Source organism: Ursus arctos, unplaced genomic scaffold (assembly GCF_023065955.2).
Source record: "Ursus arctos isolate Adak ecotype North America unplaced genomic scaffold, UrsArc2.0 scaffold_2, whole genome shotgun sequence".
NCBI classification, from domain to species: Eukaryota; Metazoa; Chordata; class Mammalia; order Carnivora; family Ursidae; genus Ursus; species Ursus arctos.
Genome location: NW_026622874.1, coordinates 36,969,659 through 36,987,489, shown reverse-complemented (window position 1 = coordinate 36,987,489; position 17,831 = coordinate 36,969,659). Strand labels below are relative to the sequence as shown.

The window sequence follows — 17,831 nt, the reverse complement described above, 5'->3', positions numbered from 1 at the left end:
TATTTATCGGCAGGGGGGCACAAGTGGGGGGAGCAGCAGGCAGAGGGAGAAACAGGCTGCTCGCTGAGCAAGGAGCCCAATGCGGGACTTGACCCCAGGACCCTGGGATCAGGACCTGAGCCGAAGGCAGATGCTTAACTGGCTAAGCCACCCAAGGGTCCCTATTTGACGTTCTTTTAACCCATCTTTTTCATCATTTGGCCTTGCCTTCAGGATCAAGTCTACACTCACCATAGCATTTAGGGCTCTTCATGTCCCTGATGAAAATGTATCTTCCCATTTGTTCATTTAGAAATTCAATGCTTATTTGTTGAATCTGACCATGTTTTAGACATTGGAAACAAAAGAGATGAAAATCATTGTTCTTATGAGTCTTACAATCTAGTTAGAGAACAAAGAAAACAAAGTAAACATGTAAATTACACTTTTATGTAAAGTTATACAACAGGGTATATAGTAACATTCTTGGTCATCAGTAGGTGATAACTGCCATGTGGGGGAAAAAAGATCAGGGTAAGAAGGATCAGGGGCTCTTGGGCAGAAGGCTGGTTTGCAATTTAAGAAAGGTAGTTAGGGTAGGCCTCTGAGTGGGAGACATTTAAAAAAAAACTTGAAGTGGTGAGAACGTAAGTCATACGGGTAACCGAGGACGACCCTGTGCAAAGGCCCTGAGGCGGGAATGTGTCCAGTGCATTCAAAGAGTGGCAAAGAGGCTGGTGCTGCTGGAGTATTCAAAATGAGCAGGGGATGGATGGAGAAGTAGGATGTGAGGTCAGAGCAGTTGTGGGGAGAGGAATATAACACCCTTTGGGACCTCATAGGCCACTTAAAGACCGAGTGAAGTGCGGAGCCCAGCAGTGTCACGATCTGACTTGACATTTATAAAGGCTCACTCTGTGCCGGGGTTAAGAATTCTGTGTGTGGGGAAGGGGTAGAAGCAGTGTAATCTGTGAGGAGATTATTGCAAGAATCCAGGTAAGAGAGAGATGGCAGTGGTTTGGATCAGAGAGCTAGCCAAGGAGGTGTGAGAAGGGAAGGGTCCTGGATACTAAAACCATAACTCAAAAATCCCATTTCTTTTCAAAGTTGGGGTACTAGCTGATGGCTTAGTATGGCACACATGTTGTCCGATGTCACAGCCCTAGGAAGAAAATCCATTTCCATATCATTAACTGATTAAGAAAGTATCTCTTACACCTCAGGGTTAAATTACTTGTTAGCTGAAACCTCTGTAGCTAAGGGTCCTCTCTAGGAAAAGTGCTAGTTATCCGAGGACATCAAGCTGTGCAGTTTTTGACCTCTCCTGTCCCTTCAGAACAAGAGGGAAACACAAGTGTGGTTACTTGCGTATGCAGCCGTGGTACCAGATATTGGAAGATGGGATGGGGGAGGCCGGGAGTGTCATCATAACTCATGGCTTTGTAATTAAACTCTCTTCTTATTTAAGCAGAAATTCTTAAAGACTCCTGCCTGTGTGGGACTGAGAATTATTTATCACAGGAATTCAGTTTGCTTTGCTACAAAAGTGTTGCTATATTATTGTGTTCATGAGATCCAGAAACTCTGAGTGGTCAGTATGGGGGACAAAAAAGAGTATACAAGCACAGTGTATCTCTTTGCTATGTCCAGAGCACGTTTTTCTCAGTCCCTAGCACCCTGATGAGGGCAGCATCCATCAGTTAAATAAACAATCATTTCTACTGATGGCAGCAGTCTCAGCATGGGGGCACTGACCCTGTTACTCAAAACTGAGAGACTTTGCTGATGGAGCCATAGATGAGAATTAACCAGTGACTTTTTCCTTCTATGTGGGGTCAATTATCAAGTAAGACAAGTGAAACTGAGACAAACACACATTAAAATATGATAACAATGATCTATTCTAAATAAAAATACGTTAGGGGCACCTGGCTGGCTCAGTCCGAAGAGCATACGACTCTTGATCTCAGGGGTTTGGGTTTGAGCCCCACATTGAGTGTAGAGATTATGTACATAAACAAACAAACAAATAAACTTAAAAATAAATAAAGGGGCACCTGGGTGGCTCAGTTGGTTGTGTTGGCCCCTTTTGGCTCAGGTCCTGACCTCAGGCTTGTGAGATCAAGCCCTGCACGGGGCTCTGCGCTGGGCATGGGGTCTAGTTGAAATTCTTTCTCTCTCCCTCTGTCCCTTCCCCTACTTCGATTTTCTCTCTCTCTCAAATAAATAAACAAATCTTTTAAAAAATAATAAATAAAAACATGTTAAATGGTGGTCAGTGTCATTGTTACTTATAGTTTTCTTATGAATTTTCTACTATCATCTTAATTGGAGCTTTTAATATGGTTGGATTCAAGTCTCCCATCTTTGTTTTGGATTTGCCTCGACTGTTCTTTGTCCCTTTCTTCCTCCTTTCTTGCCTTCTTTTGACTAAATTGACTATTGTTTAGTATTCCATTTTATCTCCTCTATTGGCTTGTAGCTATCCCTTAGTGTGTGTGTGTGTGTGTGTGTGTGTGTGTGTGTGTGTTCCTGTTGGTGGTTGCTTTAGAGATTATAATATGCAATTTACCACCATCTACCTTCAAATAATATTATGCTACTTCTTTACCATCACTGTAGTTAATTTTTCATATGATCACGAGGGAAAAAAATCAATGCGATACCTATTATATTTATGTGAAGATTAGCTGTATTCAGATTTGCATTTTAAGATCAATGTGGGTGCAGAGCTCTCCCTGCCTAAGCACAGAATTGATTACCGGCTCACAGATGTTGGTGTAGTTGTTGGTTGCTGGCTTACCTGGGGGTTTCCTTTCTTCAGAGACAAAGAGTTCTTTGTTTTTCTCTTTTGAAATAGCTAATGTAAATTAAGAAAACAAAAGGAAACATTTAGCAGAAGTCTTTCTTTAAAGAGAAGAGGAAGCAGACCTGCTAGAGTACAGGTCATGGGGTAATGACCTTCATTTTACATTGAAGTTTCTCTCTCTCAGACACTGGAACCATTTTGGGGGGTTGAGTTGACTACTCATAGTCTCAGGATGTGAATGGACTGGACAGACTCTGTTTAGGAGACATTCATCTTCTTGTTTTTTACAGATGAACCCCATCTTGCCTCCCTGCACGACATGTGCACCATATCCCATTTGGCATTTCTGTGTCTGTCCCAGAGTTAGTGTCTTTTATTTTTTTAAGATTTTATTTATCTATTTGTCAGAGAGACAGAGAGAAAGAGAGCACAAGCAGAAGGAGCTGTAGGCAGAGGGAGAAGCAGGCTCCCCGCTGTGCAAGGAGCCTGATGCGGGACTCGATCCCAGGACCCTGGGATCATGACCTGAGCGGAGGGCAGATGCTCTGCGGATTGAGCGACCCAGGCATCCTCCAGAGTCAGCGTCATACGGATGGACCAAGGGAATGAGTCAGCTCGTGGCACAGTGGCTTGTATGTGCTAACTGCTTTATCATCCAATATTGACCTTAAGGAGTCCACTATTTCAGCTGGATTGATTGAGGTACTCTCTCCACGCAGACTGGCCATCTCTGGAAATTAGTTTTCTTGATGACCGAAGGCATGATTTTAAAAAACATTGGGTGCCTTTACAAATAGTATGGTGAAATATTGCCCTTGCTTATAACATGATTGGTTTGAACTTCACACGTTGACTCCTGGAGAATTCTATTGGTTATTATTTTGCAATGTACAGGAGTTCATGTGCCATATCAGCAGGTGCGTTTGATTTTCAAAATTGCACGTCATACCTTATAGTAGGTTGTGCATGAGTGGTTATTTTAGCTGATTAGCAATAGCCATGGGTAGAAAGAAGTGTGGTGTGACGATTAAGAAAGGAAAAGAAAACATGTTTTATTATTCAGAGTTACTTTCGGAAGTACTTTTCCTTGTTTAACATACACACACACATTCAGATCGCCCTCATCTGACAACTTTTGCTTTTAACCGCCTACCTGGAACAGCTGTTTTCCAGGTTCTTATCAGGAAATATCATCTCAAACTCACGGCCATTAATACCTTTCGCAAGCTCTGCAGAGAGAACCAATATTTATGGAGGATTGCCTGAAGTCTTTGCTGTCCATCCATTTTTTAGATAAGTCATCACCAACCTGTTGTCTTACAGACCCCTGGGGGAGTGCGGAGTTCCTGCAAGGTTGCCCACAAATCCTCTATTGAAGGTATTATGATTGCTGTCATTGTTATCTGTAAGGACACAACAGTGACATTGAATAGTTTGTTTAAAGGAATAGAGCCTTTTCCAACATCCAGGTCTTTACTTAGAAAAAAAAATCATGTGATAAATGAAGTCAGTAATGGGATATGGAGCTGGTTTCCAGGCTTTGAGCTTAACTACTTGTGTTTCACACGCCACTTTAGCTTCATCGGATCCAGAACATTAGCGCTGGAAAGGACCCGAAGCTGGGCTTGGTTTGGGTGAATGGTGCGCTTCTGCACGGCGAGCAGTAGGCAGCACTGAGCACTGGGAGGGGTGGCATTTCCCACTGCCGGTCGTGCATCTCCAGGGATGCTCAAAGCTGTTCTTCGTAGCTCACCACCTTAGAGGTGGCAGAGGCCTCTGCTTAAATACCGGTTTTTGCAATTTCAGTAAAGAAAATGATTTTTCAGAATTTCCCCCTTTGAAACGGAACCGGTACGAGCAGCAGCACCCAAGGATGCCTGGTGATGGCGGGCAACCGGGTGAGCCCTTGCGCACTCGGCCGCCACCCACAGAGCGGACCAGCAGTACCCACACTGTGCTTTGCTTGCAGTCACGGGCACGTATTGCTTAGTTCATGCCCACAGTGAGTGTGCCTTAAGGGAGGGAGACATAAGGAGCACCGACTTTGAAAAAAGAAAGATAATAAGAAGCACAAAAATGAGAGTAATTCTGCTGATTTACCTCAAGATGCTCTCCATTAAATCTGTAAATTGCATTAATCTGATCTGAATTCTAATATACACATCAAGATGCCTCTAGTTTTCAGAAGCCAGTGGCAAAAGAGGGAAAGATGATGATATCCAATTTAGCTCTTCACTTAGGAGAATGAAAACTACCCATGTGGGCAATGTGGAAGTACTTGCAAAGAGTGACTTGAAACCTTTTTTCTCTTGTCATTCAGAAATAAAGCAGATGATAAAAATAACTATTTTTAGTGCAAAGTATAAGAATTCCAAACATCCGGGCTTGAAGGCAGTTTTTAACCTGTATTAGGTGTAGTTAAGTTTATTAGTTATATTTAATGTACATTTTGTCCCCAAACCAAACGTAAAATGATGGTTTAAAATTTGTCATCAAATCATGTTTTTTTGTTATAAGTACCTTAAAGGAAGTTAAACGTGTTACTTATCAATGGGAAAATGTCAAATTTTATAGTTATGTGATGCATATCTTTACACAGAATGCTTAAATACTCTTTAATAATTCCTAACTAAAACAAAATATTTTTTTCTTACTTAAAATCTCTCCTTAATCATATTTCTCATGAAAAGTGACACAATTAAAAACTTCCAGAGGGGACGTGTAAAACTGTGCAATGGGTTTGAAAGTCAAGAGGTTTGGGAAATCCTAACAGAGATTGTATTTTAAGAAAACAAGCGTTAAGCGTCTGCCTTTGGCTTAGGGCGTGATCCCGGCGTTCCGGGATCGAGTCCCGCATGGGGATCCTCTGCTGGGAGCCTGCTTCTTCCTCTCCCACTCCCCCTGCTTGTGTTCCCTCTCTTGCTGGCTGTCTCTCTGTCACATAAATAAATAAAATCTTAAAAAAAAAAAAAAAAAACAAGAAGAAAAGAAAGAGCGGGTATGAGAACAATATGTATTATTTTATAAAAGGCAAACAAACAAAATACATTGAAAGCAAAAAGCTAAGGCAGTGGCCAAGAGAATGTGTCTCTTCAATCTCCTACTGCAGAAAGGGTAACTGATCCATGATCCCAGCAGCTATCCCCGGAATCCATTACTGCTGAGTTTTGTCTAGGTTGTACGTGGCGTGGGCTGCTCCCACCAGTGATTATGTTGGGGATGTTGGGGGTGATGGGAAGGAGATACTAAGGCAGGGCTCTTCCTCTGACAGGCAAAACTCTTCAAATGCAGTTTATGATCTATCTTCCTTCCCTCCCTCCTTCCTGCCCTCCCGATATCCTCCCCATCCCCCTTCTGTGTCTCCTCTCCTCCTCCCCCCACTTCCCTCAGTGCTCAGCATCTCAGTTTGACGGCAAACTTTTCTGGTCTTTTCCAGCTCCCTCCATCTTCCCTTACTGGTATCCCACCCTCCGCAAACCTCTTGTACCTCTAACCCCATCTTAGTGTTTATCTTTTAGAGGACTCAGGCTAACAGAACACTTTAAAGAAGAATGTTAATTATACCCAAAGCCCAGCACTGTACTGTTGGAGCACTAAAGATTTCTGGTATAATGGTGGCAGCCGCCATGGGAGATGGGCATTTTACACTGAGCTCTCTCTGGAGATTTTCAATATATCTAATTATATCTAATACTTAGTCCCTTGGGAATGCTTTATCAGTCAATCAAGATACTTAATATACATAGGAAATATTAAATTAATAAATGCAATTTAAAATCTTCAAAGAAGTTTAACACCCAAAGTTCGTAAAGGGGAGAAATAGCAATCATCACCCTAAAAGGGAATTGTAAATCTTTGTAATTTTGTAAGTAAAATAACAAGATATGAAGTAGTTCTTAAAACTTAAGGAAAACATAGCGTTTTGAATTCAAGCACTTAATTCACATTAAGTACTGATTAGCGGAAAAAAGTCAACTCATTTGAATGGTATTTTCTAAATACGAAAATCATCTTCAAGAGTAACCCCCCTTTTTCACTTTTAGTTAGGATTAAGCCAGGGTGTTCACATAGGTGGTAGGCAGTAATGTGTTGATAAATATTTAAATCAGAGGTTCTCTTGGGGAGGGAGGAAAGGTATGCAAAAAGAGATTTACATAAGTTTATTATAAATTTTGCTGATATAAATGCTGTGCAGCACACAATTTACTACTGATAATATTAATACTCTATTGTAAATTCCATGAAACCAGCTGATTTTCACAGAGTACTATCATTAATTTTTGTGAAACTCCTGTATCTGTAGCCAGCCTATGGTTTAGCAATAGGAATTGTATCCCAGGGGCGCCTGGGTGGCTCAGTCCCTTAAGCCTGAGCCTCTGGCTAAGATCATGATCCCAGATCCTGCGGCTCTGGGATCCAGCCCCATGTGGGGCTCCCGGCTCAGTGGGAAGCCTGATTCACCTTCTTCCTTTGCTCCTCCCCCTGCTCGTGCTCGCGCTCTCTCTCTCTTTCTCTCTCTCTTTCTCCATCTCAAATAAATAAAATCTTTTTAAAAAAGGAATTGTATCCCAATCCACTAAGTCATTTCCTAATAAGTCTGTGTTTAAATCTATGTGAACTATCATAAAACAATTCCTCACCACTGTACAGATTTTACTCCTTCGACTAAAACCTCTTTCAGTTTCTGCACTGCTTTTGAGTTTAGTCTGCACTATTAACATTTTCTTCTTCACTTTCTTCAGTCTGGACATTCAGCCGAGCAATAAATAAAGCCCTGAACAATGTCCACGGTGCGAATGCTCCCTCAATTTTCAGCTGCTCCCATGAGGGCGCGGAACGCCAGTGGGGAGGACGCGCCCGGAAGCCCGCCATTACCGGATATTGCCAACGTAGGGCTACGGAAGGACCAAAATAACCTCGAAACCAGAGGTAACAGAAGATAATAGTAAAGCATAGCAAACGAAGGGCTGATACATTTTGAGTTATTGTTACCTTTTTAAAAAAAGATTATCTGGTGAGCTGTTAAGTGTCCGTAATTTTATTTAAATAATAGCCGGGTCTAATAGCCAGCTTATACAATTTTTGAAGATCTATCCATTGGTTTTCACGAGCTGGTGCAAGCTTGCTCCAACACAGCACTGATGGTAGGGCAGAGTAGGGCTTAAGTGTCAAACAAATACAGTGAGCCAAAGGCTTACTTTGGTGACCGAGGAGTGTCCCAGAGGTCTCGCGATGAGCGGAGGACGAGGAGGAGCAGAGAGGGAGGTGTAGCCAAGTGACCGGATTGAAGGAAGCGAGGCTTTATCTGGTTGTCACTTCCTCCCTTTCGGTATTGCTCACATCGGCGCCTTTTGATCCTCGTGGCCACCAGCCTAATCTAGATCTCCGAATGCAAGTTTGGATTATTGCCCTGCCTCCCAGCTAATCTTCCTGCCTTCAGTTTCTCCCCTGTCTACTCCACACTCAGCTTCCAGAATCATCTTCCCAGACAAATCTTTACATGCATTCCTCCACCATCCAGCCACCCCACTAGAGTTTAAATTCTAAACTAAGAAAACTGGTTTCAAAAAATTTCAAAATTGCACACTTGCCTTTCCACTTTACCCCTACACCTCTCCCTCGTTCCCCCCACCACATCCCTCCTCACCCCACTTTCGGAAGAGCTGGCCTCTGACCTGTCACTGGTTGTTGAAAATGTCAGTTGCATTGAGGCGTCTGAGGCTTTGCGGGCACCACTGCCCTGTTGAAATGTCTTCCTCCACACAACTGTATTTGCAGCCTGTCCTTTTTTTAATGAAGCACATCAAATGCTAAATACTTTAAAAACTGTTGTTAAAATGCACCTTCCTCCTCTGAGCATCAGAGCCCTTGGAGTTTGTAGCACTGGTTAGATGTATGTTGCTTTGCAGTCCTACACATTCCCCCACGCTCCCGCTTAGGTAAATACATGTCATGGCTTCCTGACGAGACCATCGACTTCTCGGAGGCAGAATTGGTAGATACTTGGCAAATATTTCTTGTTAATATCAAGAAACCGATGTTTTCCAGGATGGAGCATTCCCGGACAGAGTTGTTTGGTTTGACCCAACTAGTTTCTGATCGTTTTTTTATTACTCTTTATTGCTTAATCCTCTGCTTTTTGGAAATACAGTTGGAGATGTGAGGCTTATTTGTACATGGCCTTTTTTATTCGCCTACTTGGGCTGCCATAAGAGGGTACCACAAACTGGATGAGATTTATTTTCTCATAGTTCTGGAGGCTGGGGGTCCAAGATGAGAGTGCCAGCCTCTATGGTTTCTTCCTAGCTTGTACATGGCTGCCCCCTCACTGTGTCCTCTGTGTGCGCAGAGGGAGAGACATCTCTGGAGTCTCTTCCTCTTCTTTTAAGGACACCAGTCTCATCAGATTAGGGTCTCACCCTTATGATCTCAGTTAACCTTAATTATCTCTCAAAAGCCCCATCTCCGAATACAGTCACATTGGGGCACTAGGGCTTCAATGTATGAATTTTAGGGAGACACAATTCAGTCCCTAATACCTTTAAAAAAAACCCACAACATTTATTTATTTATTTATTTATTTATTTATTTATTTATTTATTTATTTATTTTAGAGAGAGAGACAGTGAGTGCACAGGCAGGAGGAGGGGCAGAGGGAGAGAATCCTTAAGCAGACTCCCCACTGAGTGCAGAGTCCTACACAGAGCCCCATCCCAGGACCCCGAGATCATGACCTGAACTGAAACCAAGAGTCCACACTCAACCGACTGAGCCACCCAGGCGCCCCCAAGTGAACTTATTATTAAAATCAAGAACTGAAAAGTCCTCAGTGTCAAAGCAGATGCACCATGACAGTGGCAGCGCGGGGGCAATAGCACCGTGGTTTAGAGTACAAACTCTGAGCCAGACTGTTAGGGTTTCAACCTGACTCCACCATTTAGTAGCTATTTGACTTGGGTCATGTTACTTATCCACTCTTTGCCTCAGTTTCCTTATGTGCAACATGAGAATGCTAGTAATGGTTCTACCTTATAGGAAGGTGATGATGTTGTAGCGGAGGTTAAATGAGTTAATGTGTGAAAAGCACGTGGCATATTAACTATTGTGCTTACCTTGGAAATCTCATTTTAAATGCCTGTAGCAGTGTATTGTGTCTCTATAGCACCCCCGTGAGGCAGGTAATGGTACAGGAACATTATTTAATGCTTACGTCAATTAGAGGGGACCATATTGCTCTCAAAGAAAGAGCTAGCTATCAATCCATAGAAGCCCTGTCAAAAAGGATTCTGGCACAGGTCACACTTGTATCACTTATCACTTATGTTCAAATTCCCCTGAATTCAACAAATTTTTATTGAGAACTTAGTGTGTGAGATTGTGGTCAGTGCTAAGATAAAGGCATACATAGACATCACTGTGAGGACAAAAAAGGACTCTAAGGCTTAGCTTGAAGAGGATGGTGGCAACTCAGAGGACTTCCTGGAAGTGGTGATGTCTGAGCTGAATTTTGAAGAATGAGTAGAGACTGAAGATAAAGTGCCTGTTACCAATGATATAATGAGTTGATATTGTTTTTTAAAGATTCAACAGTATTTCTTCAGCAGTGAAAATTCTCTAGTATTAGAGTTAGTAATTATTAAGAAGTAGAAGACAAAGGATTCCAGCAAAAATAGTGGAAATTGTGACTTCTTAGGATATCTTAGGGAATGGGTCAGACACATCGTCCTTGCCTTCCTGTGTGAATGGGAACTCAAGGAACTCAAGGACCTCACAAAAGTGTGAGGACTGTTATGACAGTGGAAGCATAGGGTGTTCTGGTTGCACACAAAAGGGGTGAGTCATGGAGGCCTTCTTGGAGGAAGCAGCTTTCAAACGTAAGTGATAATTAGGAATAATTCAAAGAAGGAAATGGGGAGAGTTTCTCTGGAAGAGGGAACAACATATGCAAATGTCTAGTGATAAGACTGTGACATTTTATTAAAAACAAAAATGTCTATAGTGGTTGACAGTGACTAAGATGAGGCTGGAGAGAGAGGTAGGCTGGGGCCAATGGAGAAGATTATAGGAAACAATCTGAAAGGAGACTGAATTTTACCCTGAGGGCGATTGGAAGTCTTTGAAAAGTTTTAGTAGGTTGGGGGCTTGATCAGATTTACATATTCAAATAATCACTGTGGCTGCAGGCGGGAGAATTGATTGGGGAAACTTAAAAAAAGAAAAAAACCCAAACCCACCAACCTTTTCTATTTGACTTGAGACACTAGAAACCATAGTAAAGAAAATTTCAAAACATGATGATGAAAAAACTCACAATTCTATTGCTTTTACTAAATTTCTTCTCTATCCCTACTTTTTTGCATTCCTTTTCTCCTTGCATATTCATTTCCTACAGAGTCCCAGTGGGGGTGTATGGCTTCCTTGGCATTCATTAATCACGGCTAAATAAATCCCAGCTGGTCCTCACCCTGGAGCACGCTAAGGAGTTGCCAGAATGAGAAGCATCTCAACTGTAAATCAATTTTCAGTGGGGGCTCTTATTTGTGACTTTGAATTGGGGGCTTATAGTTGATTCCATTGTTTGCTTTCTCTGTTCCCAGTTTCATCGTAATTGTAAGTCTTCTCAAACTGGCTGGCCCTGCCCTCTCACTTTACCTGAGACCCAGTCGCTCTAAAGCATGACCATCTGTAATAATCTAAATGATAATTCAGCTAACATTCGATCCCTTCCTCTCCTACTCCGGGGCAGAGCATACTTCTCTATCTCCTTGGTACTGGACTTGTCCACGTGACTTGCTTTGGCCAAAGGATTGGTGGTAGATGTGCCATCAGCAGGAGCCCTGCATGTGACGGCACGCAGGACTTGATCTTGCGTTTCAGAGATCCGCATACTCCAGGTGACCGTGCACCTGGGGAGGATGACAGACTTGTGGAACAGGTTTGTACCCAACAACAGCCAAATGCAGGTGATGTGTGCCTACAGAAGAGTCGCATAGCTGAGCCCAGCCTAGAGCCCTCACGCTCAGTTGTCACAGGGCACTGAGCTCATTCTATACCATTGCGGTGACAAGAGTTGACTAAATGAGTTGTGTCTGATGGTCCTCTGCCAGGGCTCCTCTAAGAGAATTTTGTATATGCCACAGAGTCTGCATAATAAAACAATATATGTATATATATATTTGTGTGTGTGTGAGAGGGAGAGAGAGAGAGAGACGGAGTGGGGGAGGAGCAGAGGGAGAGGAAGAGAATCTTAAGCAGGCTCCATGACGTGGGACTCCATCTCATCACAACCCTGAGATCATGACCTGAGCGGAAATCGAGATTCGGATGCTTAACCCACTGAATGACTCAGGCATCCCAATAAGACTCTATTTTAAATTTAGCCACTTTTTACAATATAGTAGTATGCATTTATATAACACATATCATATTAAACCTTCATTAGGGCCCGGCACCATGGATATAAGTGATAAAAGCATAGCTCCTGAGCCCTTAAACTTTAAAGCCTAATGAGGAGGACGGGCTTAAATGACCACATACATAAGTTGCATAATTACCAATTGAGGTAAAGTCCCTTGAACACAGTTCTGTGGGGGCATAAACAAGAAAACCTGACCTAAACTGAAGGTCTGCTATGAAAATCATGGAAGTGAGATCTAAAGGATGAGTGATCATAATAATACTTCTGGTAATACCAATAATAAATATTTCAATAGAGCTCACTTGTTACTGAATCCTGCTGTGAAAGCTTTAAAAATATGGACTGTTCAGTCCTCACAGTTCCTCTTTTGCTGGGAACTAGCCCAGCAAAAAGTGGGGGTGGTGGCCAAGGCTAAGTCCTCGGGTTGGGGAAGCATTATGAGGAAGGGCCTTGGAATGGGTGCAAGCATGGCAGATCTGGGCATATGAAAGGTATCCATGGGCAGAGAGCTCCTGGGATGAGATGAAATGGTGAGGTGGAAGGGTCAGCTGCGGAGGGCCCTATGGGCCTTGCAAAGGATTTTGATCTTACCACTGAGAACAATGACAAAGTCACTGAAGGGTTTTAAGTAGGACATGGAATGGGTGATATGATCAGGTTAACCTTTAGTACAGATAGTTCAGGCTGTTGAATGGAGAATGGACTGAAAGGGCCCAAGGGCAGGGGTGGCGGGGGGCAGTGAAGGGAGTTCAGTAAGGGGGATCTTGCAATAAACCGGGTGTGAAATGATGGTAACAGAGTAGAGTGAGGAGCACGGAAATGGAGAGAAGGGGATGTATTTGAATGATATTAGGGTAATGATTTAATAAGAGACCCTTCATATTATTTATTAGCTTCTCTGTTGAATATCATTTCACACCTATCTATGGAATCCCCATGTTGGCTTCCCAGTGGAGCCACAGAACTTGGAGGAAGGAGCGACCGGTCTTCTGGTTCAGCGATGCCTCTTCAGAGGACGGAGACGAGACCTTCCACTGATGAGTGAAGCATGGGGCCAGAGGCATTGAAGGAAGTCAATGACCAGGAAGACCACATTTTGGGTTTGCACCAGTGGTCGCCACTTGGAAATATGAACTTGACCAGTATGAGTGCATAACAACTTACAATTCAGGTACTGAAAGCTTTAGCTGTGCTTGAAATATTATTTAAAATTTCCATGAAGCAATCAATGACTTACATGAATACTGAATAGGCTTGAAGGATGTCTTCAGTGCTGGGGCTTCTCACAGTGATTTAGGATGGATTTCCCGTTGCTTTTCCAAGGTTTGGGAGGGTATAAGGCCCTTCTCTGGGAACTAAACTTCTGTTCACTTAATGTTCCCTGGTCTCAGAAGCTGTTCTAACCTAAGTGCATGTTGTACACCCAGAATGAATACAAATTTAAGGGAGTTTAAGTATATTCTGTTCACCTCCTCCACTTAAGGAAAATCTGATTTTGGTTGTAAATGCTTTTGGGGAATATTAGAAAATTTCAGGTGATAAGCAGGTAGGATTAGTCTGCTTCTGGTAGGGTTTTCCTGAGCATTTTAATATTGAAATTTCAAACAGAACAATTTCATTATAATTCAGATACCATTTAAGATAACTTTTAAAAAAGCTTTGTAAGGTAGAAAATGGTAATGTGCCTAATATTTAAGGCATTTTGTGTCAAAAATAAAGTTTTACTCTTAAAATAGGTTATTATTAAAATATGAGGTACAATCTTCCAGTTATAAAATAATTAAGTCATGGAACGTAGGGTATGTACAGTATGGGGACTATGGTTAATAATACTGTTTTGCCAAAAATGACATTTATTATATAAACATATAGGCACCCTAAATATAAGGATTAGTTTCCTATGGCTACTGTAACAAAGTTCCACAACCTTGGTGTGTTAAAAACAGTACATATTTATTCTCTTAAAGTTCTAGAGGTCACGGTCCGAAATCAGTTTCACGAACCAAAATCAGCGTGCCCTCAGAGTTTTGCTTTCCCCGAGGTTCTAAGGCAAAATCCATTTCCTTGCCTTTTCCAGCTTCTAGAGCTGCATTCCTTGGCTCATGGTCCCCTTCCTCCATCTTCAAAACCAGCAGGATAGTATCCACTCTCTCTGACTTTGCATCCTTCTTCTTCGGTCACGTGGCTTTCTTCTCTTCTGTGTCAAATTTCCCTTTACCTCCCTCTTGTAAGAACATTTGGTATTACATTTCGAGTCCACACAGGATTATCTCCCCATCTCAACATCCTTTATTTAGTCACATCTGCAAAGCTCGTTTTTGCCAATATACAGTCACATGCACAAGTTCTGGGGATCGGGACCTGGATGTCTGTTTGGGGCGACTATCCAGTATCCAGTAGTGTAAAGACTGCACTAATTCCACCAAGTAGTACATTTGTGTACTGAGGCAGATTCACTAATGACCCACTTTTTTTGATGGTAAAATATGCATCACATAAGATTTACCATTTTAACCATTTTTAGGTGTTGTAAGTTCAGTGGCATGAAGTACATTCACATTGTTATGCAGCCATCACCACCATCCATCCATCTCCAGAACTTTCTCATCGTCCCAAACTGAAGCTCTGTCCCCATTAAACACTAACTTCTATTCTCTCTTCCCCCCAGCCCCTGACAACCACCGTTCTAATTTCTGTCTCTTTAACTTGACCATTCTAGGAATCTCATACAAATAAAATCATGCAATTTTAAAAATGCTTTTACAATACATTTTTAAATGATTTTTTAAACTTGTTGATCTTAATGCAAATATTCTCAGACTGTTTATTTTATGGTATACAATGGGTCATGTGAGAGTTAGATGCAATTAAAAACAGGCACTAACCTTCTTGGGAGAATTGCTAGAAACTTCTAGAGACCTTGACTTCTATCATTTCAATAAAGAAAAGGAATATTAAAATTTCCTTAAAAAAAAAGAAGATTGATGTGAAAGGCAAACACTATTTGTGAAAGCATTTCCAGATGGGGATGGGATTGGCCCCAACAGTACAGGTTGGGGATCAGTAGCTCTAAAATAACCCCCCAATAAGCCTGGCATTCCTCACACTCAGTAGAAGAATGGAATAATGGTATAAACATACGTGTTCGGAAAAACCCTGACGACTGTTTGTCTAGTGGAGGAGGTAGGGAAAACTATTTGTCTAAACTATTTTAAAAAGTAAAATAGGGGGCGCCTGGGTGGCTCGGTCGTTAAGCGGCTGCCTTCGGCTCAGGGCGTGATCCCGGAGTCCTGAAATCAAGTCCTGCATCGGCTCCTCCGCTGGGAGCCTGCTTCTTCCTCTCCCGCTCCCCCTGCCTGTGTTCCCTCTCTCGCTGGCTGTCTCTCTCTGTCAAATAAATAAGTAAAATCTTTAAAAACAAAAATAAAAAGTAAAATAGATTGGGGGCACCTGGCTGGCTCAGTTGGTAGAGTACGTGACTCTTGATCTCAGGGTGGTGAATTTGAGCCCCGTGTTGGGTGTAGTGGTTACTTAAAAATAAAATCTTCAAAAAATAAAGTAAAATAGACTGAACACGGTCCTCCCCCTCCTTCCAAGACCCATCTCCTGCCCCCAAGCTCCTTTTTAAAAAATTATTAGTGGTAAATCATTTGAGATGGAACATTAAAGTATAGGTTATTTTAAAATAAACATTGGATATCTATGTATTAATTGACCAGTTGCTTCTTCATTCTTTCATTTGTTCATCACATAGGTATTGAGAACCAACGTTGTGCTAGTTCCCCAGGAGTCAACGGTCAACAAGACAGGCAAGGTCCCTGCCTTCAGGGTGTTTCTGTCCTTTGGAGGTGGGAGAGATAAATAAGAAATTGGCAATAATGGAACGTGTTATTCAGGTTGTGGTAAGAGCTGTGAAGGAAAGAGCTTGACATAACAGAGAGTAGCTGTGCAGGTGGGAGGTGGGAGGGGCGCCATTTTAGGCACAGCCGTCCTGAAATATCCAAAGGAACCAGCCAAGCCTCAGGGAGGAGAACTGCAGCCCCAGTGCTCACGAAGTGGGAGGAGGTTGCAGTCTGATCCAGCCATTCATCCGTGCGTCTATCTGTATTTCGCCACCCATCCATTTATTTATATACTTCCCCTGTCAAAAATCATCTAGGACAACCTGTACAAATATACACCATGATATAAAATGAATAAATGAAGGAAGAGGGGCAACTAGAAAAATAAAACAAAGCTGGGAGATTAGCCTGCAAAAGGCGTATCTCACACACCCACACACTCGAGAGAAGTCATCTGCAAATTGAGCTCGGAGCTTCCTAGCAGGCTAAGAGAGAAAAGAGATCACCTCAATGATTCATGGTGTGCATGAGATAAAAGCAAGCTATTTCCTTAGAAGAAATATTTTTACTCTGTCTTAAGAGCTGAGAAAAACGTCATGGAGTCTGTGATGGTTTTGTGCTGTATCATCTTGGCTAAGCCAGACCTTTGTTTTTTTTGTTTTTTTTTTTTAAGATTTTATTTATTTATTTGACAGAGATAGAGACAGCCAGTGAGAGAGGGAACACAAGCAGGGGGAGTGGGAGAGGACGAAGCAGGCTCATATCAGAAGCCTGATGTGGGGCTTGATCCCATAACGCCGGGATCACGCCCTGAGCCAAAGGCAGATGCTTAACCACTGTGCCACCCAGGCGCCCCTAAGCCAGACCTTTGATTCCCAGCATCCCCTCCCCTAGATTCCCCAGCTTGGAACTGGTTCGTGATTTACAAGGTAAAAATGAACCAACAGCTTCTACTCTTAATAGGTCAGCAGAGTCGGATGCAGTGAGGGACAGACGGAGCTCGTGCCTCTCCTCCTCCATTCCACATCTAGCTCTTGTGTCCTCCAGCCAGCTGTGAAGACAAGAACAGGTACAGGCTCGGCACAGGGGCAGCAACAGTGGACTTCCGGGATTCTCCGCCAGCATCGCTTTACATGTGACTCTAGGAGCTAGAGGTGTCTGGCTTTCTAGAGTGCCCTGTGAGCCCCCATGGTCCCCCTCTGCCAGTGCTTCTGGAGGGCTGGTTCGTGACATCTTCCCGATCTTTCACTGGCCACCCCAGTTGTGTAATGTTTATGTCCTATAATAAATCCCTCCATCTATAGTGCTCATTGTGGTCCTGCTTCCTGATCAAACCCTGACCGAGAGGGCGTCTGCAAAGGGGACATTGTATGGTGCTGTTGGAAGTCATCCCCACAAATATCCCCCCAGTAAACATGATCACTGGGAATTTCTCTCACAGAGTGAAGGACATGAGCAACCCTGGATTGGCTGCCATGATGAAGGGCCCTAAGGTGAAGGAGAGGATTGACGTCACTCACTGGCCTGCCGGTCTATCACGTATTCCTCTGGAACTGCTATGTTCTTTTTCGTTGTTTTTGTTTTTAAGATTTTATTTATCTATTTGACAGAGAGAGAGAGAGAGCACAAGCAGGGGGAGTGGCAGGCCGAGGGAGAAACAGAGGCAGGCAGAGGGAGGGGGAGAAGCAGGCTCCCTGCAGAGCAGGGAGCCCAACTCGGGGCTCCATCCCAGGTCCCTGGGATCATGACCCGAGCTGAAGGTAGACGCTTAACTGACTGAGCC

General features: G+C 42.8%; 1 long non-coding RNA gene across 3 annotated transcripts in view; it reads left to right on the top strand.

Annotated features, from left to right (window-relative positions):
- The window catches only part of LOC113242578 (uncharacterized), a 43,917-nt gene extending 26,327 nt beyond the window's left edge, over positions 1–17,590 (top strand). The window contains exons 7-9 of one of the 3 annotated variants that reach the window (XR_008960494.1): positions 13,158–13,377; positions 17,012–17,117; positions 17,490–17,590. This is a non-coding gene — a long non-coding RNA (uncharacterized LOC113242578). Of the gene's footprint in view, positions 1–13,157; positions 13,378–15,960; positions 16,132–17,011 lie in introns of those variants that run through there. The other 2 variants (XR_008960492.1, XR_008960493.1) reach the window with 2 other exon arrangements.
- The last annotated feature ends 241 nt before the right edge of the window (positions 17,591–17,831 follow it).